The sequence below is a fragment of the Coffea eugenioides genome, chromosome 11, assembly GCF_003713205.1.
Source record: "Coffea eugenioides isolate CCC68of chromosome 11, Ceug_1.0, whole genome shotgun sequence".
NCBI classification, from domain to species: Eukaryota; Viridiplantae; Streptophyta; class Magnoliopsida; order Gentianales; family Rubiaceae; genus Coffea; species Coffea eugenioides.
In genome coordinates, this window is record NC_040045.1 from 30,730,518 (window position 1) to 30,742,012 (window position 11,495).

Below are 11,495 nucleotides of genomic sequence, written 5' to 3' on the forward strand. Positions count from 1 at the left end.
CAAAGTTTGCCAATGTATTTTTTCAGGACAAGACATATATCTGCTAACCATACTGACTGCTTGTGCAATATCTGAACAAGTATAAACCATTGCATACATAATGCTATCGACTGCACTGGAATAAGGAACCCATGCCATATATTCTTTTTCTTCAACTGACATTGACGATTGAGAAGTAGATAGTCGAAAATGACTAGCAAGAGGAATAATCACAGGTTTAGCATCTTTCATGCCAAACTTTTCCAAGACTTTTTCAAGGTAATTTTCTCGGGTCAAGAATAACTTTCCAACTTCTCGATCTCTCTTGATCTCCATGCCAAGAATTTTCTTAACTGTTCCCAAATGTTTTATTTCAAATTCACTACTTAACTGCAACTTCAAAGTGTGAATTTCTGACAAATTCTTGGCATCAATAAGCATGTTATTAACATAAAGCAGCAAATAAATGAAAGAACCATCATCTAACTTTCAAAAGTAAACACAACTATCATACATGCTCCTTGAATGACTATGATCCAACATAAAAGTGTCAAATCTCTTATATCACTATCTTGGAGGCTGTTTCATTCCATATAAAGATTTCTTTAGCAAATAAACATGGTCTTCCTTTTCTTCAATTTCAAATCTTTGAGATTGTTTCATATAAATTTTCTCTTCAAGTTTACCATGCAAGAAAGCTGTTTTAACATCAAACTGCTCCAATAGCAAATCATACCTGACAACTAAAGCAAGTAAAGTATAAATTGAGTTATGCTTAACAATAGGTGAAAATACTTCATTAAAATCAACACATTGTACCTAACTATAACCCTTTGCAACCAATCATGCTTTATACCTTGCATCTTCGACCCATGCAATACCTTCTTTCTTCTTGAAGGCCCATTTGCATTCAATAATTTAAAAGCAATGAAAATGTTTTACTTATGAAAAACTTTATAATGCCACATTAATGTCAAAGAGTGTCTTCCTAGGAGAAAGAAATATAGATTAGCTAAAAGAAGACCAAAAAAAAAAAGGGAGTTCTATGCTTACATGCCCTTCAGGAGAAACTAATAGAGGTCATCCTATTAAGCTGTTTGTCGCACTATATATAATTCACTTTAGGTATAAATGTTTTTTTGAGTGCTCAGACCTCTTATTCAACAATATAAACTTTTGAAAGATCAAATTTTGATAATGAACAATTACATTAAAAGAAAATTTCAAAATCTATACAAAACTTTTTTGACAAATGTGCACCATTTTTTTGTAACTATCCAACACGAAATGCAAACTACTGTCCTTCGTGCTTTAGATTTTGTTGTTCTCATCTCATGGAAACCTTATTTGCTTGCTTCTTGAACATAGACGTATCAAATTTAGGATATGTGACAAATTTTCAATAGGTTTGGTGATTTTAAGTCAAACATTTTAAAACTAATTTAGATTGCAAACGTGAGGGTCGTAAATCAGAAAATCAATTACACAACCAACTGATAGAGAATCAAAATTTCCATTAAGTCAGTAGAAAATATGCCTCTAAGGATTTTGTCCACAAGAAAATAAAAATTTTCCACGGTGGGTCACAATTTCCGTTGACGAGTGGACTTAGACCCAGCACATCCGCCAATTTTCTACCCAACTTGGAACATTATATGCTGCCTGTCAAGATCTTGAATGTTCTTTATTTAGGATTTCTTTGCTTCTTATAATTATAGATGCGCATTTGAAATTCTTGATCTATTTATTCTCCTTTTAGCTTCAACCTTTTTATAGTTTAAAAGCCACCAAAATGTTTTGCTTATTAAAATGTTCATCAAGTCCAAAAAAAAAAGAATGAAAGTTTATCAAGTCTTATGTAATGCATTAGGTTTAAATTTAATTTCATTTAAATCAAAAAAGTGAAGGATTTAGGCTTGTCATTGGGCCATCTGAAGTGAGGTTTAACAAACATAGATTTGGCTTATATAGTTAGTACCACTTTTGGATTTCGAATTATGAGATTTGAAGTGATAAATATGAAACTCATACTTGACTCACAAAATATCCAGATTATAAGTTTAATTCTGATTTAGCTCAAGTTCACTTATAACTCCTTAATTTTCTTACTATAATTACTATAATTATTAAGTTTTAAACTAATTTAATATCCACAGAACCACAATGTTAAAACTTTTCAAAGGAACTCAATTTGCTCATACCAAGATTTGTCCTTCTAATTCTTTTTACATAATTTTATATATTTAATATTCCTTATATATATATATATATATATATACTAGTAAGGGTTGGCTATGCTACGCATAGCCAGTGCCCACCTTGAAGCGTTCAAGGTTAGCAAAATTTGATGGAATGTTTGTCAGTAGAGTGTCATGTGTGAAAGTACACGTAAAGTATGTATATTACTGAAATGGAGAGAAATTGGGTTATCAATATTTAAATTTGAACAAATGAACTTTGTCATTTTTTTGTGAATTTTCTTTGAGTCATTAATACATTAATATTTAGTTAAAATATGAGTCATTAATCCTATCTGAAATTACCACCAAGTATAGCATGCAAATTTGATGAGACAAATATGTCTTTATTACATTTCATTAAGATGCTTTCTTTCCCTCTTTTAATGATAGCTTTCAAATATACATTTTTTTTTGTCATTGTCACGGATTTATAATTCTCTACATTTTTCATTTAACAAATTTAATTCAGTGTACAAATTAATAATATACTTATATACTTTTTGGTTTTAAAATTATATGTATAATTTGTTCAGCAACTATACGCAGAGAAATTGAAAAATAGTAGGATTATTAATGGTTAGCATTTTTGCAGAAGTTTTTTGTGTTTGATAGAGGGACATCTATATATGAATTGGATTTATAGCTTATTAGTAAATTTGCTTTTCAAGGCAAAAGAGATTAAATTGAAGTACATTAACATAAAGGATAGAGAAATACAAGATAACATAATTAAAACATATGTAGGTAGCAAGTCAAAGCAACCAAGTCGAAGTACATTAACACCAACAATAAATAGATACAAGATAATTAAATTAAAACACAAGTAGTTCAATTCTGAGGCACATAAGCATTATATTGTTGGAAACTAATTTTATGCATAATCATTGTGAAGGTTCATTTAAGTCTGTTGGCCAGCTGGGACTTGTTCAGCTTCATAACTTGTGACAATCTTAAAAGTTGTTCCATTGATTGCTTTTTCTCTTGGAGTTGCTTTCTTAACAAAACACATGAATCTCTTTCCTTGGAATATATTAAGTGGCAATATGTTAGTTCAATTGTATAACTTTAAATGACAATAAAAACATGAATAAACATAAAGTCAAATGTTACTAAATATTTGAACATGAACAAATGAAAATAAAATTGATACAGAAAAATGTACATTGCATTAAGCAAAAATAATAATCTTGTTCTTTATAATAGGATAGAATAAATTTTAGATAATCTTTTGCTTTACATTAACTTTAAATGATAACTTATTTTGACAAATATAATTTTAAATGAAAATTCGAATAGAAATAATTAAATCTCAAGTTAATTTGTCAAATATAAGTTGAAATGTTAATGTAAATAGTAATAAATATAAATTCTTATTGAATTATATATGTTTAAAATATAGAGATTGAAAAGCCTACTCAAAAGAATTCAACCTTATAAAGAAATGGTAAATACAATTGAATTTGGATCATTGAACACATTTAAAGCAATGCAAGTCCATAGAGAATGCAAAAGAGAAAGCTCAAAATTCAAATAATAAAACTATGAATAAACATAAAGTCAAATGTTACTAAATATTTGAACATGAAAAAATGAAAATAAAATTGACACAGAAAAATGTACATTGCTTTGAGTAGAAATAATAATTGTATTCCTTATTATAGGATAGAATAAATTTTAAATAATCTTTTGCTTTATATTAACTTTAAATGATAACTTATTTTGACAAATCTAAATTTAAATGTAAGGTTGAAAACTCGAATATAAATAATTAAATCTTAAGTTAATTTATCAAATATAAGTTGAAATGTTAATGTAAATAGAAATAAATATAAATTCTAATTGAATTATATCTGTTCAAAATATAGTGATTGAAAAGTCTACTAAAAATAATGGGTTAATTACATTTACCTCCCCTGAGGTTTGACCATATTACCAATCAATCCCTGTAATTTGTCCAAATAACGGTCTCACCCTTTGAATGATCAAACATTTAACAAAAACCCCCTTAATGCCGAAAATGCCCTTTTTTATGCCATATTGCATTAAAAAAAGAACATATTTTTATTTATTAACCTTCAAGTAATCCAAAAAAATAGAAAAAAGTTTTTGCTTATTATTTTATAAAAATCATATGTTTGCTTCCATAAATAGTTTTGAATCAATAATTATTTTAAATCTTAAAAATGAATATTAAAAATTAGATAAATTGAAAGAAAAATAAAAAAGAAACAATTATTTTAAATCCTCAAGTATGGTTCGAATTTGTGGTTCAAGACATGTTGCGGGGAGCACAAGGCATGTTTTCCTCAATTTGAACCATACTTCAGGAATTAAAATAATTTCTTCTTTTTTTATTTTTCTTTCAATTTATCTAATTTTTAATATTCATTTTTAAGATTTAAAATAATTATTGATTCAAAACTATTTATGGAAGCAAAGATATGGTTTTTATAAAATAATAAGCAAAAACTTTTTTCTATTTTTTTGGATTGCTTCAGGGTTAATAAAATAAAAATTTGTTCTTTTTTTAATGCAACATGGCCTCAATAAGGGCATTTTCGGCATTAAGGGGGTTTTTGTTAAATGTTTGATCATTCAAAGGGTGAGACCGTTATTTGGACAAATTACAGGGATTGATTGGTAATATGGTCAAACCTCAGGGGAGGTAAATGTAATTAACCCAAAAATAATTCAACCTTATAAAGAAATGAAAAATGCAATCTATTTTGGGTCATTGAGCACATTTAAAGCAATGCCAAATCCATAAAGAAAGCAAAAGAGAAAGCTCAAAATTCACACAAAGTGCCACGTGTCAGCAAAGGGGACTGCTACAGTAACTATAGCCTTTTGTTTATCTTATAGTAAGATATTTTGACAAATAACTCATAAGCATTAGAATTATATATTTAGATATATATATCAAAATATGAATATATTATATATAATTATATATATAGCTACATATCAAAGGGTGGAGCCTATATCGAGTTTGATCCAAATAAGATCCAAACTTTACTAACATTTAATTCGGGACTAATATTTAGATCCAATTTTAACCCAATTCAATGAACGGTCAGACTCATTAGACTTTTTCTCAGAGTTGAATTTAAATTGACTCGACCCCATTGACAATCCTAAAAGGATTGCCTCAGATTTTTGTGCTAATTCATTTCCCTCTCAACATGAGTAAGAAAGGGAATTTGGAGATAAGATGATTAGAGTGGGGGCTTGCTTGGTTGGATAGATTAATTTGGTAATTTTGAGTGTGTTTGGATTGTAAATTATTTGAAATATTTTTGCTGTAGCACTTTTTGTGATGTGGTGTATGTGAGATAAAAATGTAATTGGAAAGATAAAAAGGTTTATTGGAAATTGTAATAATGATGTAAGCAAATAACTTTTGGCAAATAATTTATTAGATATTAGGAATATGTGAATTTGCCAAAACTTCTATGTCTTTAAGAATTTTAAATCTTTCTATTACTACTTCTCAAAAATTTCCAAAAAGAGAAACACAAATTTGATTCTCAATGTTTGACCTATATATCAAATTGTTTTTTAATGTATCAACCAAAACAAATCTGGTCTCTAAGTTTTTTGACTTTAACTTTACATTTTTAGTCCCTAATGTTTGAAGTTTCAATCAATATGGTCTCTTAAGTTTCTAGTTATAGTTAAGGGTTTTAAAATGAAAAAAAAAGATGTGAATTGAATTAAATATATGACAAATGTCATCCTAAATTCATATAAAATTTCAAAAAAACACTTTATATCAACATAATAACATCGTTGAACTTAAAGATTTTTTTTTGAATAAGTTACAATCAAATGACAATATATACATAATATATAAAATTAAAAAAAGGAAAATTCTAGTATTAATATAAAATTTATTATCATTCATGCTAGTTCTTGCATGGCTTGTGCATATAGGCCTTAAATTGTTATAGTTAGGAATTGTTATAAAAACTAGCAAACATAAATACTAATATGAAGTGTTTTTACTCATTATGGGTTAATTATCAATTAATTACTAATAGAATAAAACAATAATTACATATTCAATACCGAATTTGAGACCAATTATACCAAAGGGAAGAAGTATAGGAGACATTAGTGGCATGAATAAATGAAGTAAAAAATAAAAAGTTTAATTATAATTGCTCGTACCCATTTAAGACAATTGTGTTGTAATTCGCATCTTATTTTATTCTAATACCCTCAATACCACTATGGAAAACTTAAGCAACTAAAATGATTAAAATTTCAAACATTATGGTCTAAAAGTACAAAATCAAAATTGTTAAATAACAGCAATCAAATTTTGACCGTTAGTCATTGTTGAGTTTTCATCATTGTTGCATGTACCTACTACCAAAAACTTTGAGAACCAAATTTATTTTGGTCAGAACATTAGAGACTAATTTAGCACATATGCTAAAAATTGGAAACTAAAACTACAATTCTCCGTTTTTCCAAAAGAAAAATCTGCACCTTTTTTTTGTTTTATTTTTGTGCACACATGCAATTTTTTTCACCTTTGATATCACACAACGATCCAAACTGATTGACATTAGTTAATAGATCCAATTGTTAAAATGACTTTGTGAATTGTGAGGGTGGTAATATGTAGAAAAAATTCTGTTTGGTAGAATTTGGGTAAAAGGAGGATGCGTTTGATAAAATTAAAATTTGAAAATTGAAGTCTGAAGTTTGAATTTCATTAAGTTAAGTTGTTGAATTGTTAAATATTAGGCCTTGTTTGATAACACAATTCAATACTTAAAGTTAATGGATTCAGATAATAACATGTTCAGATGCATTTGATAACCAAAAATTACACATCTGAATTAATTAAATGATACTGAATTTCTTAGGCATAATTTGCACCAAAAATTTTTGGTAAAGTTAGTAACATAGTTCAGAGTTTTGCTTTTTTTTTTTTTTAAATTTCAATTTTTTGCAATATTTCCTAGTGTTTAAATGGGTAAATCATAAGCTTTCCATTGAGTTGTTCTATGTTGTACCTCACTATTTTGAATTAGGACCATGCATATGGTTTTACATATTAGAAGTGATCAAGGACATGAGACAGGATTTGTGGAAATGCAGCTTAGTCAGTGATAGGTGTCGAATCTATGCAATAATAAATACTTACTCGAGTAAAATATAAATTTTGTAAATAGCGGTGAGTAGGGTCGAATCCACAGAAATTGGAAAAAATTCGTTTCTTCTAGAGCCCAGAGTACGGAGAATTTTTATAAAATTGGGAATAATTAAACAACTTAAATAAAAAGGACTAAATTATAATCAATTGAAATTGAATCAATAATAAACAAACTCTAGTCAAGAAATAACTTCAAAAATGGTTCACTCTATTAATCACTGATGCAATAATAATTTGATTTGCTCACTGATAATTTCATTTTCTCCCTCCCTTCCTTGGCTAAAAAATTTGACTCTTAGCGGCATCCTGTTTCCTATTAGTGCTGGGGATCAACTTGTTCTTGTGTGTTACAATGCGGAGGTTGACAATGAGTTCAAGTTTTGTCGACGATCGTGATTGGTTCATTATTATCCCTTTTATGTGGAAGGGAATTACTTGTTCACAACTTTTGGCATTAGCGTTTTTGCCTATCGTGTATTTTACAGGAGTTTATTTCAAGGACATGCTCCATTCTTTGGTAAAGCTGAGGGGTTGCCTGACCATTTTTTGCCTCCTCAATATCATGGTCATAGTCCAATGCCCCTACAGCGGATTGGCCCATATAAGTTTGCTACCCTTTGGCTCGCAACTGTGGGGCAAAAACCACGACATTGTGCTAAGTTGAGTGTGTTCACCACTTCACCGCTTGAGGAGGAGGAGCATTCTGCTACTCCGCTTCGGGAGGGGAAGAAGGAAGATGATACTTCTTTATAGGAAGGAGATGAAGAAGGAATCTTGTTTTGTTCCCAACATTGAATTCGACGAAAGTCTTGAACTCGAGGTAGAGGAGCATGTTCATTTCTATATTGACGCTATTGATGTAGTATTCCCTCAATCAGAAGTAGATGTGCATATGTAGTGGTCCGTGGTGAGGAAGGTTTTTTGCGTTCGGTTCTGAAATTGCACATATTCATGGTTGGCATTTGGGAAATTGATGAACTCAGATGTTTGATCATTTGTTGTTTAGTGTACCAAAGGACTTCCGAATCAACCATACTGTATAGGGCAAATTCCACTTTACCCCCCTGTGATTTAGCGTTTTTTCACATAACCCCCCTATGGTTTCAAAAGCTATACATAACCCCCTTATGGTTTGGATTAAAGTGTCAAAGTAACGGAAGTAGTCACTCGTAACGGCGTCACCTAAAATGTCAAAAATACCCTTATGTAAGGTTGAAATTTATGTATTAACCAAGGGGGGTTATGTGTATATTTTGAAAATCATAAGGGGGTTATATGGTAAAGTATTAAATCATAAGGGGGTTATATGGTAAAATATAAAAATCATAGGGGGTTAATGTGTCATGTATTTATAAGGGTAATTTCGACATTTTTAGAAGTTCCGTTACGAGTGACTATTTCCGTTACTTTGACAGTTTAATCCAAACCATGAGGGGGTTATGTATAGTTTTTGAAACTATAGTGGGGTTATGTAAAAAAAGGGTAAACCACAGGAGGGTAAAATGTAATTTACCCTACTGTATATACTAAACATCTTTACTTTTTGTTGTTGTTTAGTATACCAAAGGAGCATGGTTTTTTGCTGTAGTATTTACTCAAACAGAGGTAGACTTTTATTCCGGGGTGAGGATGACAAGAATAAGCGTGAGGATGTGTATCTACAAACAGTGTATCTTAAAAAGTGCATAATCAGAAGCCTTAAAAAGTGCTTAAAAAGTGAAAACACTAGTATAGAAGTCTTAGTAACTTGGCCTTAGGCAACTGTTAAGATAAGAAATGGTCCACTTCCTAAAAACTCAGGTCTCAAAGCAGCTCAATCAGATGAGCATAACTATGCCTGTGTATCTCAATATTTTCTGCAATTCGGGGCCTAGGCTAGGACCAAGAAGAACAAATTAAGGGCAGACTTTTATTTCGATCACATTCATGACAATCCTCATCTGGAAGAAGAACAAAATCTAGTAGTACACAAGAAACTGCTGCAAAAATCTGGTAGAGCTAATCTGAAAGTATCTAAGCTAATTTGATACAAACTGGCTGAGGTACTCATCAGTGTGGTGTATTTAACATCAGGACAGAGCTCCGTTGCCTCCATGCCAAAAGAAGCCATGATCTCAAAGTTGGCTATTTCTCCCTTCACGAAAAATATGTGTATGCCAAAGACAGGAGCAATTTTAATGGCATTGAAGCCTCTGCGAAAGATACAAGAAAAGAAAGCAATTTGATTAAAACGTGGAATAGGTGTTAATAATAGTAGGTGCTATTGTTAAAAATTAGCAACTTGTGCACTTTTTACTTATTGTTAGATGACCTTGAATTTTCTTAAGAACTTTGTCCCCTGGAACGTAGATCTTTTCGAGGGTCTTGCCAATTTTCTTTTCCCACAATGATACTATTTCGTTGTAGGACAAAGTGTTGGCAGGGGGTGTAATGTACACACTCTTGTTCAGAGTCCTTGGGTCATCTGCTGCTTTGATGGTGTATACAGCAATGTCTTCTTCCTTGGTGAAAACAACTGCAACGAAACATAAAATTGAAGAAAAAATTGAGAACGATGAACTCTAAAACATGATACTAAACCAATCAAGAAATGCAGCAGACAAGCTTCTTTCGGATACCTTTTGGATTTCCATCACCAAGAATCACAATTTTGTCTCTGGGAGGATTTGCAGAGCTAGAGTCTCCAAAGTTGTTGAGGATATAATCCAAGTAACCAGCAAATCCGTTAGATACTAAGTAAGTGTAAGGTATCCCTTCTGCCTCAATAGCTCTGCGGATCTCAACCTTGGTCCTGCATAAGCTAGCAGCAGGCTCAACAGCGTGCACACGATCCACATCAACCCCAAATTCAGAAGGTAAAAATCTCTGAAACCAAATACTGCTCCTTCTTTAGGAATATGGAAATCACAACTCACAAAGAGACAAACGCAAAAGATAAAAATCAAGAAAGAATTTGTAACACTGTATTTTGCTTACTTTGATGTTTCCAGCTTCTTTAATTGCTGCAATAATCTTAACTTGATGAGCCACCAAATCTCCCCCGACTGCAGAGATCACTATGTCAACTTGTTTGATTTCATTTACCAACTGCTGATGATTGTGTAGATCTCCCTGTTCAGTCCATACATACATGTCAGTTTCTAGAATTTCTTGAAAAAAAGTGAAACGGTATTTAGACAACGAAGAAAGAAATAACAGCACGCATGAAGAAATATGACTCCCAAACTGTTGAAACTCTATATGATGGCTGCCCTTTTAGGATCTGAAATTGTGCTTTCTCGGACCAGTGCAAACGTTGGGTGCCCTGCCTTTGCACTCGCTTCCACTAAATATTTCCCGATGTTTCCAGTGCCCCCAGTGATCAAAATCTTGCTTTTCACATCCATTTCCAACTCTAGGATAGTAAACTATTGCTGCAAAATTGGATGGGAACCGTAAATTGATGAGCTGAACAGATGCAGAAATGTGCCTATAGGCTGCAGCTTCGTGCACGGTTAATTTATAGAGGAAAAAGTATTGAAACTGGCAAGCAACCCTGTCGCTGCAGTTTCCTTGTAAGGAAAACAAAATTTATGGAATAAGTTAGAAGTCTAGTGAGGTTCCAAGTAAATGGTAAATTAGCTGGCATGATGCCATTCACAGGATATCAAAAAAACAAGTCAAACCCGAATAAATCGTGACCTAATGTATAGTAAAGCAAGTAACTAGATAGATTATGCAATAATGTACCATAAGGAACACGTTCATGTCAAAGGATATGGTGTGCTCTCTGGAGCAGGTTCCGGGGCAGCTTGTCCAGGGTCCGTTGACTCTCCGTCAACTATGGAATTATAATGTCCGTAAATCACTACTAAACGTCAATTTTCGTCCACTGATCATCCCCCTACCAGGCCCAAATGACAATCAACTACCCAGGGTTCATCAATCACCTCGACCAAATGCTTGTCAACTCGATTCGACCAATTACCCATGGGTTGGGCTTATAGTCTTAAGTATTCAAGTATTCAAGATCTGGGCCCCAAGTATTCAAGTATTTATGATCTGGGTTTAGAGTCCCAAGTATTCAAATATTTACGAATAGAGTCGTTGGCTGTGACCCAACGCTCACG

The 11,495-nt window shown here is 31.6% G+C and overlaps 1 pseudogene; it reads right to left on the reverse strand.

The window, feature by feature from the left end:
- Nucleotides 1–9,272: 9,272 nt before the first annotated feature.
- On the reverse strand, nucleotides 9,273–10,829 carry LOC113754152 (annotated as a pseudogene).
- Nucleotides 10,830–11,495: the final 666 nt, after the last annotated feature.